The 17,546-nt window shown below is 30.9% G+C and overlaps 1 protein-coding gene across 1 annotated transcript in view; it reads left to right on the forward strand.

Annotated features, from left to right (window-relative positions):
- The first annotated feature begins 280 nt into the window (after window positions 1–280).
- eya (eya transcriptional coactivator and phosphatase 2) overlaps window positions 281–17,546 on the forward strand; it is a 36,517-nt gene continuing 19,251 nt past the window's right edge. The window contains exon 1 of the mRNA XM_089216056.1: window positions 281–690. The gene's annotated coding sequence lies outside the window, so the exon portion shown is untranslated. The remainder of the gene's footprint in view (window positions 691–17,546) is intronic.

Here is a 17,546-nt window from a genome sequence, read left to right on the forward strand (position 1 = left end):
TCTCGGGTGCAATATCCGTGTTTATATAATAATATTATTGTATTATGTAATAGTACAATATTTGAAAATCGTCGCTGGGGGGGACCGCCGCCGTTGACGTTACCTGCAACCCTTTTTGTGTGCGGGTCGCGGGGAGTGCTCGGGCGCAAGCGCACTTCGCGCGCCGCTACCACTATCACGGCTGCCCTGCCGCTCCAGCCGTACCTCCACCGACCCCCCACCCGCAGGTTACCGGCCGTGCGTTGCTGACAACTGCGACCGCGGTAGTAGCTCTCGAGACGTCGCCGTAAACCGCTCCGCAACCCGCGAGGACACACTCGCGTTCGCGCGCGAATTTTGCTCGTCGCGACCGCCCTACGCGCAAAAGGTACAACTGCGGTACCTACTACCTACGCGATTATTATATTATTTTTTATTTTTCCGCTTACGATTACTTCTGTGAGACATTGCAGTTAAGTCGACGAAACATTCGTGTCACCGATCTACTTAATATCATATAAAGAATAAATCGCGATCGTGCGATCCGTTTAATACGCGTCCACGGAGTGCGGAAATTGTTTGATCGTGCCGCTACGACGCTACGGACGAAAAATAATAACATTACATCGTCTGCGGCGGCGGCGGAGACGGCGGTGGGAACTTCCGATCTTACTACAATTTTCAACTACAATTATTCAGATCTAGCTGGTGGTACGTATTCTTAATACTAATATATATATCCATGGCTGGATAGGCTTACCGGTAAGCCGGAAATTTCCAGGTGGCTCCATCCGTGTTATAGGGTGTTATAGGACTCAAAAATGGCCAATATGTATATATCTCGAGTATAATATAATTGCAATTTCATTATAATTTACAAACATGGGCTTATATGTATTTATTATATAATACCTAACTATTGATGTGCGTGATTATTACGCATAATTTTATATTATCTAACATAATACAAGTTATTATGTAGGAAAACGACGAAACGTCGCTGTGGGCGGACCAGAGCGAATAATATTTTATATTATAAAATTATGAAACATACGAAATAATATAGGTAGGTCTAAAGCTTAGTCGTGTGTGCAATAAATCGTGAAGAATTCGGTCGAGTCTGATGGATGCATTTTATAGTGATGGACCGGAATAACGTTTGAGAGAAAATATGCGCATCGGCGATATACAAGTATGTAACACGCGTGTACAACCCGATGTGTATTATGTACGATATGGTTAAACGTTATTTCGGGGCGGCGAGGCGAAACAATACGATTCAAAAACGAAATCTATACGCGAACCCCCCCTCACACACACACACACACACCCTATACACAGCCATCCGACGATGACGTACTTTTGTTGAGATATTATAACTTAGGGACGCATGATGGTTGTTTTTTTTACACACAGCAGAACATCATATACGATTTGCATAATTTCGACCCGTGGTTTTAAGTTAATGTTGTCTTAAAGGCATACGAATCGAAAAAATTTATCGACGGATCTCGAGTCTTAATAATTTCTCGTGGAGATCGAGCAATCAAGAATTTAGGCATTGTATTCATTGTTTATCGAATAAGTTTGGTTTTGAGTTATATATAGTTGCAATATGACGCGCTTTTTCCACTAGGAATTTGTTTGATGCACGAATAACGGGGCGTCGGATTCATTCTGGTACTTATCCACCGATTCATGATAATAGCTATTACGGCTTAACGTCACATGTACTAATACTTATGCTACAATGTCGGATTTCAATCACCCTCAAACTAACAAAGCTCATGCCAGCCGTCTATCACCGATTAACTATTATAATTCTTACATACCTGCAGATATTGTCGTGTCTTGTGCACTTATTTCAAAAAAACTTTTTTGGTTCTATAAAGGTAGCGCGATCAAAATAAAAGTTCATTTTATCAAAACCATTGAATAGAATACTATTTTGTACAGTTATACGTATACAAAAAACATATAGTACATGAAAATGTCAACGTTTAGCTGTCTCAATCTATATGATTTAAATGCATATACTTCATAATTGAGACATCTTTTGAGACTAAAAATTAACACATTTTTCATTACAAATAGCTTAAAGTTTCTCTTTGTTTTCTTACGTTTTATATTATGAATTATTCAAGAACATTATTTTTATGAATTCAAAGTATAATTGTTGATAAAATCATACAAAAATATAAGCAAATAGTAAAACCTTGTCTTACGTATTGTGGTCTACAAAATCTCAAATATGTCTAGTTAATTTTAGCGGAAATACTATAAATACTTAAAATTCTGAAATAATTTATGAATGTTATGTAATTTCTGAAATAATTTATAACAGTTTAGTAATGAATGTATTGTTTAAATTAAAAATAATATTATCTTGCTCTTAATGGCCAATAAGAGTGGCCTTTGTCTGTAAATCGCATAATTTAAAGGTTATATGTTTACTTATATATAGTCTATACAAGTTTCAACTCTTAAGTATCTATTCCATAATTCCATAACACTGGTCTATAATGTTATCATCTCTGTGGTACCTATTAAACTTTGTTGAAATTAAAAACGTAGTGAGGGGCGTGGCAATATTATACGTCAAGTTTAAAGATAATTTACTATGGGTGGAGATTACAAACGGGTGTTGCCTGATGACCGAGGCCCGACGAAAGCTGGTTGCCATTAACTACGTTTCTTAACTTTAATAGAGTATAATACCTAGTTAAACACAATAAATAATAAAACATTTAAAATATATATATATATTTAGGCAAGTACTATAACACTGTAAGGATGGAGTATCAGTAATTTAAACATTTTATTGTACGCTATTTATATGACTTAATTCACTATAATAGATTGCTGCCTGATGATGGCTGTCAAAGTTGGCTAATATTGATTTTTATTAGCTCATGATTCATGTATAACTCGTTATATTTGTTTAATTACATTTAACATGTGTACAGTAGATAAAATAAAAATAAAATTCATCTGTTTGCATTTTAGTTTGGTTGTTTAGAAAAAAGCACTTTTTAATTTTAAATAATAATATTTACAGCTTAAAAAAAAGATAATAAGCCTTAATGAACACATACAAAGTGAGGGAAGTCGGAGAAAATTAAATCTAATCTAATTATCTTTAAATTCCTGTCTAATTACATCTATAGAATTAGGCACTTAATACTTATGGGAAGATATAAATTAATAAATTAACACTATTATACAAACCCAGAAATTCCAAAAAATTTAATTTGTTACACATTGGTTTATAGCTAATGATTTTGATTAGGTATACATGTATCTGCAGATATGGTAAATATTCCTATAGAATATATTAAATTTATTAATATATTCAATGTTAATACTAGTAGTACTATAAAAACAGCTCCCAATAATTTAAATTAGAAGGATCACACGACATAATATTTAAAAGTGCATCTTTTATATTGAACATTTTGTTTATGTAGGTACCTATACTAGTATAACGTTTCAGTTAATTATTATATAAACAATGCTTTATTTTTAAATTATTATGTATTGATACATAATCATATATTTTGAAACGTAGCCGCATAGGTTGTTATTACTTGTTTTAAATTGCATATAATTGGTATTTTTGCTGTAATTTATTATTGTCAATTTTAATGTGCAAGGATAAAAATAGGTATATAAATCAGAACATTCATAAAATTCACCAAGGCAATATTTGTTTAACTATAAAATAATTCGTGATGCAAAATATTATAGCTATGATTTAAAAAAACGGTTAGAAAAATATTCCTGGTACGAAATGATATGCACATGTACAGCCGTACAGGTGAAGTGCTTAAAAACAAAAATTAATACGGTATATGGTACCCTATCCGCAGTCTTCTTACCACCCTGCAATTCGACATCAAGTGTACGGATTTTTAGTGTTTCATCGTCCGCACCGTTGCATTCATTAAAACGCGGTGCCGCCATCGACGTCACGCGCAAGTGCGCGACACATCTCAGTATTTACGACGTCAGTTACGTAATATATTATTACAATAATATTATAGTAGGTAGGTATCATAATGTACATATCGTGTCGTTCATGCATTAAAATAATGCTTTTTATTATGTAAACGTGAAATACAAACAAATTAAATATATTAATATATTATACGCGAGTTAAATACTTTATACACATGTGACAGTGTGGCTGTGTGCGGCCTCGTTCGTTAGGTCTTCAAACGATGACACCCAGAAAACGTTTGTCTAGCGCGTCGGACTTTTCTAGTGTCACACACAAAGTAGGTATAAACCGTATATATAACTATAATACAGAGTGATTCTCGAAGCATGATAACCTTTAGTTTTTAATTTGATAATGGGTTTATTCAAATTATGGTTTTTAAGACTTTGAAGTCCATATTTTGAAATCCTCGATATTTTTTGTGTTTTGCGGTGATAAAAACTTCTGTTTTTTTTTTATATAAGAACCAAGTTTTTTTTTCTGTGAAAAATTTAATAAATAATGTTTTTGAATATTTTGTTGTATCTATTAGGTACCTCATTCAAAATTTGATTACTAAAATGTGTATTAAGTAAAAATGATTTTATAAAATTATAAAATACTGATACTTGTAATATTGGATCTAATATTTGTTATACTTGGACCAATTTTTATAAATTATAAAGCAGTTTTATAAATTGATGAAAAATTTGCTAATATTTTCAATTTATCATAGCCACACAAATAGGTATATTTTACAAAAAAAATATAAATAGTTATAAGGGAGTATAAAGAGGGAGGGGATGTTTGAAAAAAAGTTAGTATCTCCAGTCTCTACAAGACATTCCCGCTTAAATAATGAAAACAAATCTTAGAATGTATGGTCTTTAAGTAGGTATATTTTATTATTTTAAAATTCTAAAATTCAAATTTTGGATAACTATTAATTATTATGCTTCATTGCATTGTCGAAGAAATAAAAGTGCATGAGTATGATCGGTATCACCCTGTATATATTTGTAATAAATTTATATATACATAATAAAATATTATACCGTTCTTTCGTCGTCTTCGTCGTTGTACAACAACAATAATAGTAATAATCATAATCATATAATATGCGTATTTTATTTGGTCGTTTGTTTTTCTCGTGCTCATGAGCTCGTGTGTGTATTATGGCTGGTAGTGATAATATATATATATATATTTATATATTATTATCGTATAGATGTATACTTGCGCAGTCGGCCACGGCCCATTATCGGCTCAAGAGATCTCGTCGCCGCGTCATCTCGCCACCGCCGGACACCACCATATTCACGGCCGTCGTCGGCAACCGCGCGTGCCCCGCACACACTCACACACATCACAGGGGCACATAAATATATTATAATAATATATATAACATCCGCGCGCACGGGCTTATCGAGTCGTTTACACTCGTGTATATATGTCGTAAGTATACATATTATATTATGTGTGCATAATAATATGTATATATAAACCATCCGACTTACGAATGTATATTGTGTGTGTGTGTGTGTAGTAGTAGTATGTATGATAATATTTATATACAACGACTCACGGCAGACACACAGGTCGCAATATATTATCACAGCGATGTACATAATAGTGTTGTATATACATATAAATATATGTATATGTGTGTGAGTGTGAGTGTGTGTGTGTGTGTGTGTGTAATATCACTCGCCGTCTGCAGCGTGCGCGCGTTTAAATCTCTCCGCGTATATAGCAAGATACACGACGTCCATTCGGCTGCAGTTGTCACGGTTTTTACTTTTTACCCCGTTTTGTCGTATTACTTTTATGATAAAGTCGCGTGAAATCGTCATAAATTAAAACGATATTATTAAATCGGTTATATTGCACATCGCGCGTATAATATAGGTATATATAGTTATAGGTAGGTACAACGATTATTCTTATATATTTTATATTGTTACTGTCGTATATTATATAGTATATGACTTAGTATATACTTGATATGTATAATGTATATAGTATAAATACACGTATATTATTGTACATCATGCGAAAATACAGGCGTTCACGATTTCTGTGTCTTGATATTATTGCGGGATTAAACAGAAAATCCGACCGAGCACAGGCTAGCACAGCAACTGCATGTCCAAACTCCAAAGTATACCTAGTTATTTATATACCTATAATATGTAATAACATACCTATTTAACAATGAGACGAGCACTGCTTGGCGAGCAATATACGGTATACTTTTTTTTCGATAACACTCTCTGGTCGTATGCACATAATAATAATAATAATACGATCTATTGAAAAAGCTATAGGTATAGGAACTCGCAACGAGTTGTTATAATACATTATCATAATTTTATAATTTACTTATATACGTTATACCTATACACATCATGTTAGACGTATTGTGACTGTTTCGATAGTTCGGCGTCTGTATATAGCGTGCAGTTCCCGACATCATCGCTGACGAAACATTATACGTGGTTGGCGATATCGATTTCCGTATAAAGGCACATAACTTATCTATATAATATTAACCTAGGTATTCGTGGTGCTGATGTGGATTTAGTGGTGGGTTGAGTTACGACAAAAATCGTCTATCGTGTGTGCTGCAGATACCTAGCTATATACATGTTCTATATACCTAGGTATACCAAGTGTTGTACTCACTGTACTATAGTGATTGCGTTGCACTGCGTCACCGGTTTCGCGTTACCATCTGCATGGTGGCGATGGCGGTCTGTCTTAGCGGAAGACAAAAGCGTAGATGGATAACCTATGTGCGTGCGGCAGTGGACTTCCAAATCGTCCACCATGACTACGGCAGTATTGGTGTGAGGTTAATTTTTTTTGTTGGGTGTGGGGAGCCGAATGGTCTCGATCGGAGACGATCCGTGACGTCGACGCAGCGGTGCAAATCGCGTGACGTGCAGTGGGCCGGACGACCGAATAAGGGACGAACTATATATATAATATATATACTTTTCTAATATATATGTATATATAATACATAGTACTCGCGAGTAAGTACGTATAACATCAAAATGGCCGCGGCCACCGATGGCGGATCGTCTGTAAGTGACGTTAGAAATACGATATAATATATATTATTAATATTATATAATAGCTAAATACGTAATAGTGTCGTCATCAATTAAAAAGATGAAAAACAAAATTATTCATAGGTATAGGTATACTGTGGCTACTTTAGAGATGACTATACCAGTAGTACTGTACTGTATATTTATATTTACACATTTTTTCCCTAACACGCCATTGGAAATTAGGGGGAGGGAGGGAGGGAGACTCTGATAAAAGCTGTAAAATGTAAATCAATTATCATGACTATTTTTATCTCTTTAGCTTTTTACAATGTTCTAAATGTAATATTTTTCATTATATTACTCATTACTCGCTTAAATATATTTTTAACATCGTAAAAAACCAACGAGAGAAAATAGATAATAATTTTAAATTTAAGTTTGATAATACTATATAGGTTAATGTTACATTCAAAAATATTAAAGTGCAACTTCGTAAAAGTATATAATAAATAATAATAATATATAGTGAATGTATGCTCGATATAAATAAATTAATTGTCTGTATCGATCGATGACGGCGTAGTTGCCATATCGTCCCCTACCCTAACGGTTTTCACTTGCTCCCCATCAAAAAGTAGATTTTAAACTTGTCAACAAGATGAGCTTATAACATTACGGTATTATGTAACGGTTACCTATATAAATGAACTAAACTACAGTAAAATAAATACTAAATAGCCATAGCAATATAATTTAAAAATGAAACTTAAACATATTTCCTTAAATTTAAAAGATAGAAATATAATGGAATAGAATACATTGTATCCGTTTAGGAAATTTTCTATATTAACACCACGAATAGTAGAATAGTTATGCACCTATACCTAACTATATAACATTATGCAGCACCCACTATATTCTTAGTTTTTGAGTTAAAATATTTTTTACATAATATTTACACAAAACAAAAATAATTATAGATAATTAATGTTATTATCATAAATAATTAAGTATATCATAATACTAATCGGTTGCTTTTAGTATTGGATAATATTATTATACGTCATACTCTCATACACTATCATTTTATTATATAATATATGAATATATTATGATTTTGTTGAAAACTGCAACTGCTACAAATTTTACTTATTGTTTGTCCTTTATTGTTTTATTTACGGCGGGTTATCTTTGAATTTTAGTAATCAGTGAATTTTGGCGTTGAATGATGTTGTATATACAACCTGTAGATGTTTTAAATATAACACCCTGAAAATATTTCAAGCAAAAAATAAATATTAGCTTATCATTACAAACCATTACATTTTACCATGAGACATTTAAAATTTAAAAAAAACATTTAAAATTAATATAATAATATTAATATAGCCATATATTATGTATTAGTCTTGGATAATAATAAATTCATAGATCACTGATAATATATTAAATAGGTATTAAAATATTTTTTCGTTACAATATTATCTGGTAATTATTGAAAATATGGCTGGTGATAATAAATTTGAGTTGCTTATTTTTTATAACATACTGTATCCGCCATCCGCAGATATTTGTGCTCGCCTAGCTATATTATGTGATAATAATACAATATACTTTACAGCTTAATACAATTCTGTGTATGGCAATGAATGATGGTAATGACGATGGCGTTTATTATTAATGTAAACCAGCTATACCTGATAATAGTTATATAATGGTTATAACGCACTATAATCAGATTTCAAATATAAAAATGAATATTAAATTGTATTTTACTTTACTGAAATATTGTAATCCCACGTTATCGTGTACCTAAGTATCTGTTAGTACAATTATTGTACACTGGTCGCTTTACTAAGGGATCTACAGTCGGACATGTTTCATGGAGGAAACTAAAGAGACATTTAAATGACAGCTAGTATTTTGATAACGTGCAGTCAGTGTGTGTGACAAGTAGATGATAAGTACCATATGGTAAATTATACTGAATGCGAGTCAATCATACATACTCGTATAGCCTAGAAATGCTCGACGTATCAATAATAATATCATAGGTTAGGTTAGGTTAGGTATACAATATATACAATATATCTACCCTAAATCCTAATAAGTTTGTAGAACATAATATAGGCTGGGCTGATTTTAATTTTGTAAACAAAAATTCAATAATTTCTACAAAAATTTAATTTTTATCATTGATATTTCAGTTATCAGGTGTACGTTCTATTGGCAACCATATTGTACAGTGTACACCCTTTCACCTTTTTTTTCTATGTTAATTGCAAAAAAGTTTAGCAAAGTAACTAGTATATCCGCTAGTCATTTGTGGTTTTTGGCCTTTTGAAAACATCACTTCTCTTTGGGCGGTCACATGCGCAATGTATACAATATACATATTATATATTTAATACAATATGTTCATATTTCCACGAGGATACCTACAGGATCCCTTATATACGATATTATACATAAGGAAAAAACGGTAAGCGGGAGGGTCGGAAGATAAAAAAAACACAGGAAAATACTCAAACATATAAGATCAAAAAAGCGTATATATGAACCATAGTTTTATTATTATTTATTTTATTCTTGTAGTGCCCAATGTGGCAATTTATTTGCTTAGCGTTAGCACTGTATACTATTATTAATAATAATGGTCGTTGTTGCTAATAGAGACACAAAAACGATGTAATGTTAAATTAATATGTCTTTACAGTGTAGTAAGTATGCAAGTATATTTTACAATATGTATATAAACATTATTGAAATAATAAATAAAAAATAATTTACACGACGCAGTCGTCGAACGACAAACCGGGTGTGGCACTTTATAGTTTATGTGATTATAATGACCGGTTGTGCCGCGATATCGTAACGCCACCGGTAGTCGCAGTGAAACGAAGTGGTAATTAAAATAAAATCGTCTTAAGCCGGGACCACACTATACCTGCGCACCGTGTCGTGTCTTCGTGTCTCGTACCTACATATTATATATAAATATACAAATATTGATAACAATTGTTACCTACAACTTACAGTCGATTACAAGGCGAGTGTAGTGTAAATTCGGCTTTTGACGTTGCTGTTGCAGGTAACTAAATAATAATTTGATCTTTTAGAGTTTTAGACGGTCAATATGTGAATACGAACAGGTCAAAAACTTATGCGTACGTGCTAACAAATAAAACGTATATAAAACAGATTACGTCTTATTACAATTTATTACAATTTTTATAGTAAATATTTTATTTCAATACCTACAAGTCATCGACCATCACGAATTGATGCATTATAATCAAATTCATCTATTACTTTATCAAAATCAACTCCTCTATTCCTTTCAATGTTGCAATATATATCATAACCATATAAACCTAATTATTAAAACTAATTATTACTCTATGCATCTTATTTATCTATGTATTACCTTATATATTATCGTATATAATATAGGTACGATGCATTGTGCTATAGTATATTTTTTGTTAAAATAAAGTTACTTTAAACTTATGACAAGGGGTGGGCAAAAAGACACTATTGCCCTCTCAGCGAAATATTTGAAGTGGTAGTTGCCGCCCCCTCTACTCTCTAGATTACGCCAATACACGGCGTCGTCATCTGCAGCGCGGGGAGCGAAAAAGGAGAAAAAAATAAAACTATAATATACCAAAATCAATGACAACGACAGAAATCATATGCATAATAATAATAATGTAAAATCGTACGAATCAACGTGTGTTTATCTGGTTTTTGTGTTTTTTGTTGGAAGATAGCAAGACTAATGTATCGTTTAGGAACACGTTCATTATTTTCTTCAGTATCATGATAGTAAAAACTAAGTAATTCTAAAAAGTCTATATTACATCCATATTTTTAATTTTTATAAATTCAATGTGATATGATCAAAAACAAAAATAATCATAAACATACCTCGTATTATTATGTCATTATCATTAAAAGAAATTCTTAAGCATTGACGAGACCAGCCTTTTTAAAATCTTCTAAATAAGTTGTATTTTTCATTTTTTTAAGCTCAAGAATTATTCATGAGTCTCATTTAAGTCAAGGACTTAAGCAATACTTATTCTTAATAATTGACTATAAATATGGCCCTTATTTTCCACACCATGACCACCGACCGACTGTCGACCGTATATCACGACATAACGATGAACACTCAATTTTCTTTAGTTAGTATATAAGTTAGTTATAAGTTCCTTACTATAACAAAATTCTTTTTTTTTGTAATAAAATTACTATATAGCTGGTCATTACTTAATTTTTTTTACGTATTTATGAACCGATTGATAATATATTATGTATAAATATATCATAAAAAAATATTTTCTGGCAAAAACATATTTATAATAGACTTACTATTTCATAAAAAAGTTTTATTCTTAAAAAGTTGTAGTTTTAATTAGTAACTTTTTAAAATGTATTGTTTTATATTTTAGAAATATAATACGAATAAATTATTATCGGTTTAGCCATTATTATTGTCTTCTTGTGTTCTTAAACAAATTATGTATATTATCGCGTGTTAAATTCAATGCTACGAATGTATATTTAATGTATTTACAACATGGTTGTTAAACTTTACTAGAGTTACTCTAGTGATATTTTTGATATTAAGAAACAAAAACTTTAATATTGTAATGGAGTTATTTCTTCAAATCAATAAATTACTATAACTTGAATAAATAGTAGAAAAAAAACAACTCAGGAACAATTTGATTACAATTTTGAAAGGTAATTTGTAATGTGATTAAATTTTCCAAAATATGTAACTTCCTCAACTCTACAGTGTGCTACAGCAAGACCTGCTGGATGGTATGGCGGAGATGCCATAGAAAATACAGAGGACAAAAAACAAGCATGCACACACACACACACAAACACGAAATACGCACCGACTGGGCCGTCGAACGTCAGGAATTTATTATTATTATTATTATTATCATCATCGTTATTATTATTATTATTTTTACGCGCGTTTAATGCGTAAAAGACAAAACGAAAAAATTAAATTAAAATAAAAAAAATACAAACGAATGCGACGACCACGAAAAACCCAGTTCGACGACGCGTGTCACCTACCCGCCCCGCCATCGCCGCGCTCGGTGATGTATGCACGCCGATAACATCATCATCGTTGTCGCGGCGGCGTGTGTGGGCCCCGTCGCCCGTCTCGGCGGCGACCGTGTCACACTTTTTTTCCGTATTTTTTTATTTATTTTTTCCACTCGTCCGTATTTTTTCTGTACATTATTATTCGTATTCGTATTATCATTATTCCTTCGTTTCACACGGCTCTCGAGTCGTCGTTTCCGAAAACCAGCGCTGGCTACGACGACGAAATTTCACATTATAATATACCTACCAGTGCATTAGACAGGTACTAGGTACGTATTATTATAGTATTATACTATTTGCACGAGTATATCAAATCAATATGGCATACAAATTTAATATTATTGTGATATCCTATATTTAATTCATATTACTTATAATATAGTTCGTGTGTTCGGGTCTTGTTCGGCGAGCCAATAATGACAAATACTAAATCGAATTAGTTTAGTGAAGTCGACGCTATATCAAATCGTTAGAGAGTGTTATAAGCTGAAGGTTAACAGACAATATAATATTTAGCTTTTAATATGGAAAAAAATATGTATTTAACTCGGTTAAAAAAAATTAATTAGTTATTTTAAATTGTTATCTGGATTGTTAGTTGGTAGATTTTAGGTCTAAACTATCTGTAGCGTTTATTTAAACGATCATACTGTGTCAACTAAATTATTAAATCAAGGAGTATACTTTATTCATTTGTGCTACCTATTTAATTGTATACCAACGCAGTTGATAAAATAAAATACGAATTATTTATTAGTTTTAACCGCAGTTAAACATTAACATGATATTAACTCAAATTATTTTAATGCATACTTTAACTAGTTAATGTTTAAACATTAATTAAGTATTGTTAGGTACTTAGGTTATTAATTGGGCAGTACTAGGTATATACAAATTTACGAGTGTTCAAAAAGTAGGTACGCATAATATTTGCTGTTAGAATAAAAATATAATCATGTTCGTCTATTTTATATATATCTAAAATATTCTTGTCCTAATGATATCTTATAAAAACAAATTAATATTATCAAATATAAAAAAAATCGAAAGTGTTATGTGTTCAAAATTACGTCTCTATAACTGCTGCTTCTATTATCCCCACTTCTCAACCATCTGCAGAAAACATAACTCAATCACAACAAATACTATACTTTAGACTTGAGTCATAAAAATCTGGTGGATCCTTTCTGATAAATATAATGCAATACAATGTCTAATAGGTATACCGGGCACCGGGAGGCTAGGTTAGGTTAGGTCCTAACAGGATACCTATACGATCGTAATAATATAGGTATCGGTATAGGTGAATTAGAGTCGATCGCGACACCATTTGGCATTTTTTTTAATTTTTGATTTTTTTTTCAGAAAAAAATTATTATTATTATTATTATTTTTTTTTTGTAAATGCGTGTATCTTTGTATACTTATCCCCATAATATAAAAATCAGATTTAGAAAAAGGAAATAAATAATTCTGAAAATGAGTATACAGTGATATTTTATATTAGTATAGTTATAATCGAAATAGTTTTAATTAAATATATTAAATTACATGTTGTGTGAAATTGTCAAAATTAAGCGTGTTAATAATATTTGTGTACAATAGTCAATAATAATATAATAATACAGTAGGGTCTCGATAATCCGAAAAAAGGCCAATCCGAAAGACGCGGTAATCCGAACGGGCTTGAGAATTATCTTATCGCCATAATATGTACATATGTATGTATTTATAAATAATATTTTCCGGTAATAAAGTTTTTCAATTATGTGGGACAAGGCATACCAATCCATAATGGGAACCAATGTACAGAAAAATAAAATTTTAAATGGTAAAGTTCATAATTATACTCGTAATTATATAAATATTTTTATGTATTCATTGTCTTTTAAAATTACGAGTTTTTACACGACTAATACAAATTAAAATAAAATTTCATATTTTAAATTACAATAAAATTGATTTTTTTTTTTAAGCCATAGGTAATCCGAACGACCCCTTTCCCCAATCTCGTTCGGATTATCGAGACCCTACTGTACTTCTATTTAATTAATCATTAATTTTTAATTTTTGTTTTGTTTATTGATCTTTTTTTTTTTGGTCGATCGCGACAACCTTAAAAAACTCAGAGGTCAATCCCTAGTCTTTTAAAGTTGGCCACGCCTGGTATAGGGTATAGACTATAGAGTCGAGTAATATGGACCACCTATTAACTGTACTAACTCGCAGTGGTTCTTAAACTAACTGTGGTCACTATAGTTGGTGATGGGTCCACGATACTCGTGTCAGCAGATCTATATAAAAATAAAAATATTACATCTTTATGAATAATTATGTGTGGTATAATTAAATATAAATGTGTACGTTTTTATGTTCCTACTTATGTGATTTTTAATATAAAATAATGATTATATGATAAGAATACTTTGATAATGAGATATTTTATAAAAATGAAGTATTCGAAAGAAATTTATAGGTTTCTCGATTTTTTTAAATCTTCGATCAGGTTTAAATAAAAGCTTAAAAACCCCTGGACTAACCTATATTTTCTTATCTTTCAATTCCGAGGGGCAGAAAATTGCGCACTATTTAACTACACGTGCCACTCTGCAATGATACATAATATTATTATAGTTTTTATCTAATTTTTATAACCAGAATTAGCTCAGGCGTGTACCTATATCGACGATCTTCCAGCTTAAAATATACATGAATATACATACTGATAGGATGGGTAGAGTACATACGATATTATTTAATACCTACCTACTCGATGAGTGAGTGGTAAATGGATTTTATGTATTATATAAATTTCTGTATTTGTTCATCTTTGAACTGAGAATTTGTTTGAGTCCATTCTTATTGCAAATATATAGGATAAAGAGCATTGCAGAAGGAACTACTGTCGAAATTTCAAGTTCATGCGTATGTTGTTTTTGAGAAGTTGCTTTGCATATTTCTATATAATATATACACCCATATTTACATTAATTGCAGTTATACCTAGATATCAGTTCTAAAATTGTACGCATATAAAATAGTAGTATGCACTGTTTTTGCATTTAGTTTTCTAAGATTTATGAATTCCATAAAAACGAGGAACATTAATTAGTAAAACTTTAATTTTTATACTACTTTAATTATATTGTGTTAAAAATCTGATACTTATAGTAACATATTTTTTTAAATAGTTATCACGAATAACATCCGTGACCATCATTTTCTCACGGGTCACGGTGGTTGATGATTAATGAATTATAATAATAATAACATTATTATGCAATGATAAATAATTTTAATACATTTATTAACATAATATTATATTATCATATTACTATGCTAAATTGTGTGATAGTTATATTATCAACAAACGTTTGAAAACACCGCGAACAATTTAATAATAAAAAATCAGATTATATTACGCTTATGCAATTTTATTTTTATATTCACAACGTATGACTTAAGAACACCTGCAGTTAGTAAATTTCTTAAGAATTACTTACAATACTATTTCACTTTGTCAATATTAATTACGTGGTAAAAACAATAAGAGTGTTATTAGTCATGTTTGTCACAATAAATTAATATATTGACATGACCTAAATTACGTTATATGACATTTATCATATATCAATTTTTTTTTTTAAACATAATATATTCATAATTATTAGGTAGGTTTATTAGAAAATTTATCTTCTATACAGGATATAAATTTAATAAAAAGGATATGCACAATATTATAATTCATACAATGCATTATTATAGGGTTCGGATTTAAAGAAAAATGCCTTTTTGTTTTGGTTGATGATAGACAAATAATAATTATAATGTAAAAACATGTTTCATTTAAATTCTTTGCTACGATGAAAATCTAAATAAGCAACTACGTGTTGTCGACGATTGTTCAGAAGTATTTGTAATGATCAGAAAATTCTCATACATCAATATAGCATTTTTTATGTAATAAAAATATTTAGTCCAAACTATCAACGCACATTGGTCCAATAACAGATAGATAAATTTTGTTCCTGGTATTTCTGAGCGCTATTAATGGTTGGTTCTTATAACCATGGAGCACTCTAAACAGTGACCATTGTAACTACTACCTATGTAATTTTTAAACTGACCTCCATGGATCCGCTAAACTTAATGAATACATCGATAAGATTTCAGAAGTTGTACAATCATACATACCACAAAATAAAATATGTGATATGTGATGGTAACTTGGTATTTATTAAGAAACATTTATAAAATTGGTATTTCTAACCTTAGGTACACTTATAATAAAAAGGTAGTAGGTAGCGCTCGCCTACTACTCGATCAATGCTTGGAAATCAGTTAATGATATACCTAAAAGTTCGATTTTTCTCAAAGTGCTATAATATTATCTCAATCCGATATTAAGAGGTATTATATTCATAATATATACCTATGGTATTATAAAATGACTTCATCACGTGTATTTAGTACTATTTCTCCGACTTCCTAGTCAAAGTGTCTTTCGCATCAATAGGCATAGTGTAATCTCGCAAACAATAAACGACCTCTGACAAGTACATAATTACATAATAATAAGTTATAACACTTATAAAGTTATAATACTGCTACATCTATATAATTTGTAACGTCTGCTGTATATAATCTTTCGTTTCCTGTGCACGCCGTCGTGTAATCCGCTTATAAACATTATTGATGCGGTTATCGTCGACTTCCGGCACTGCCGCCTATAAGGCGATTTACGCCCAACATCGAAGTGCAATTTTTCATCTCCGTTTCCTGCCTGTACAGACACTTGCGAATCTTTATACCATTTGCGACTAATAGCAATTAACGAACGGGAAATTATAATATCTACACACATATTTTACTGCAAAATTATTTTTATTTCTAGCACTGCAACTGCAGCATAAATATATATATATATATATTATGTACACCTATAGTTTAGATATGCATGATTTTGGGGTCCTCTGATTCTATGCTAAAATGTTTAAAATTATTGAAAACATGAAACGATATTGTAAATTAATTTTATATATTCAATCCTCTCGAATTTATAAGCACTCACCCCCAAGTCGTCAAATAAAAATAAATTCGGAGGTACTGTTCGTGTAGTAAACTCTATAGTCTATACTACAGTAGTTTTATCTCGCTTATAGACAAATTGTAAACAATTGATGGACTTAATAATAGTTAAAAGCTAAGGTGGTGAATTTGGAGATTGAATTTACAATATTACCTATTTAAATGTATTTATTCAATGTTTTATGCATCAAGCTAATTAGAAATAATGTCATGAGCCATATGATACAGCCTTGTAACTTTAGCAGGCTACAGTCTTAACGTTGTACCTTATATATTTATAATTAATTTTAAAGAGGCGAATTTCA

This window comes from Diuraphis noxia, unplaced genomic scaffold, assembly GCF_037042655.1.
Source record: "Diuraphis noxia isolate RWA-SAM2 unplaced genomic scaffold, SU_Dnox_SAM2 contig0001, whole genome shotgun sequence".
NCBI lineage: Eukaryota > Metazoa > Arthropoda > Insecta > Hemiptera > Aphididae > Diuraphis > Diuraphis noxia.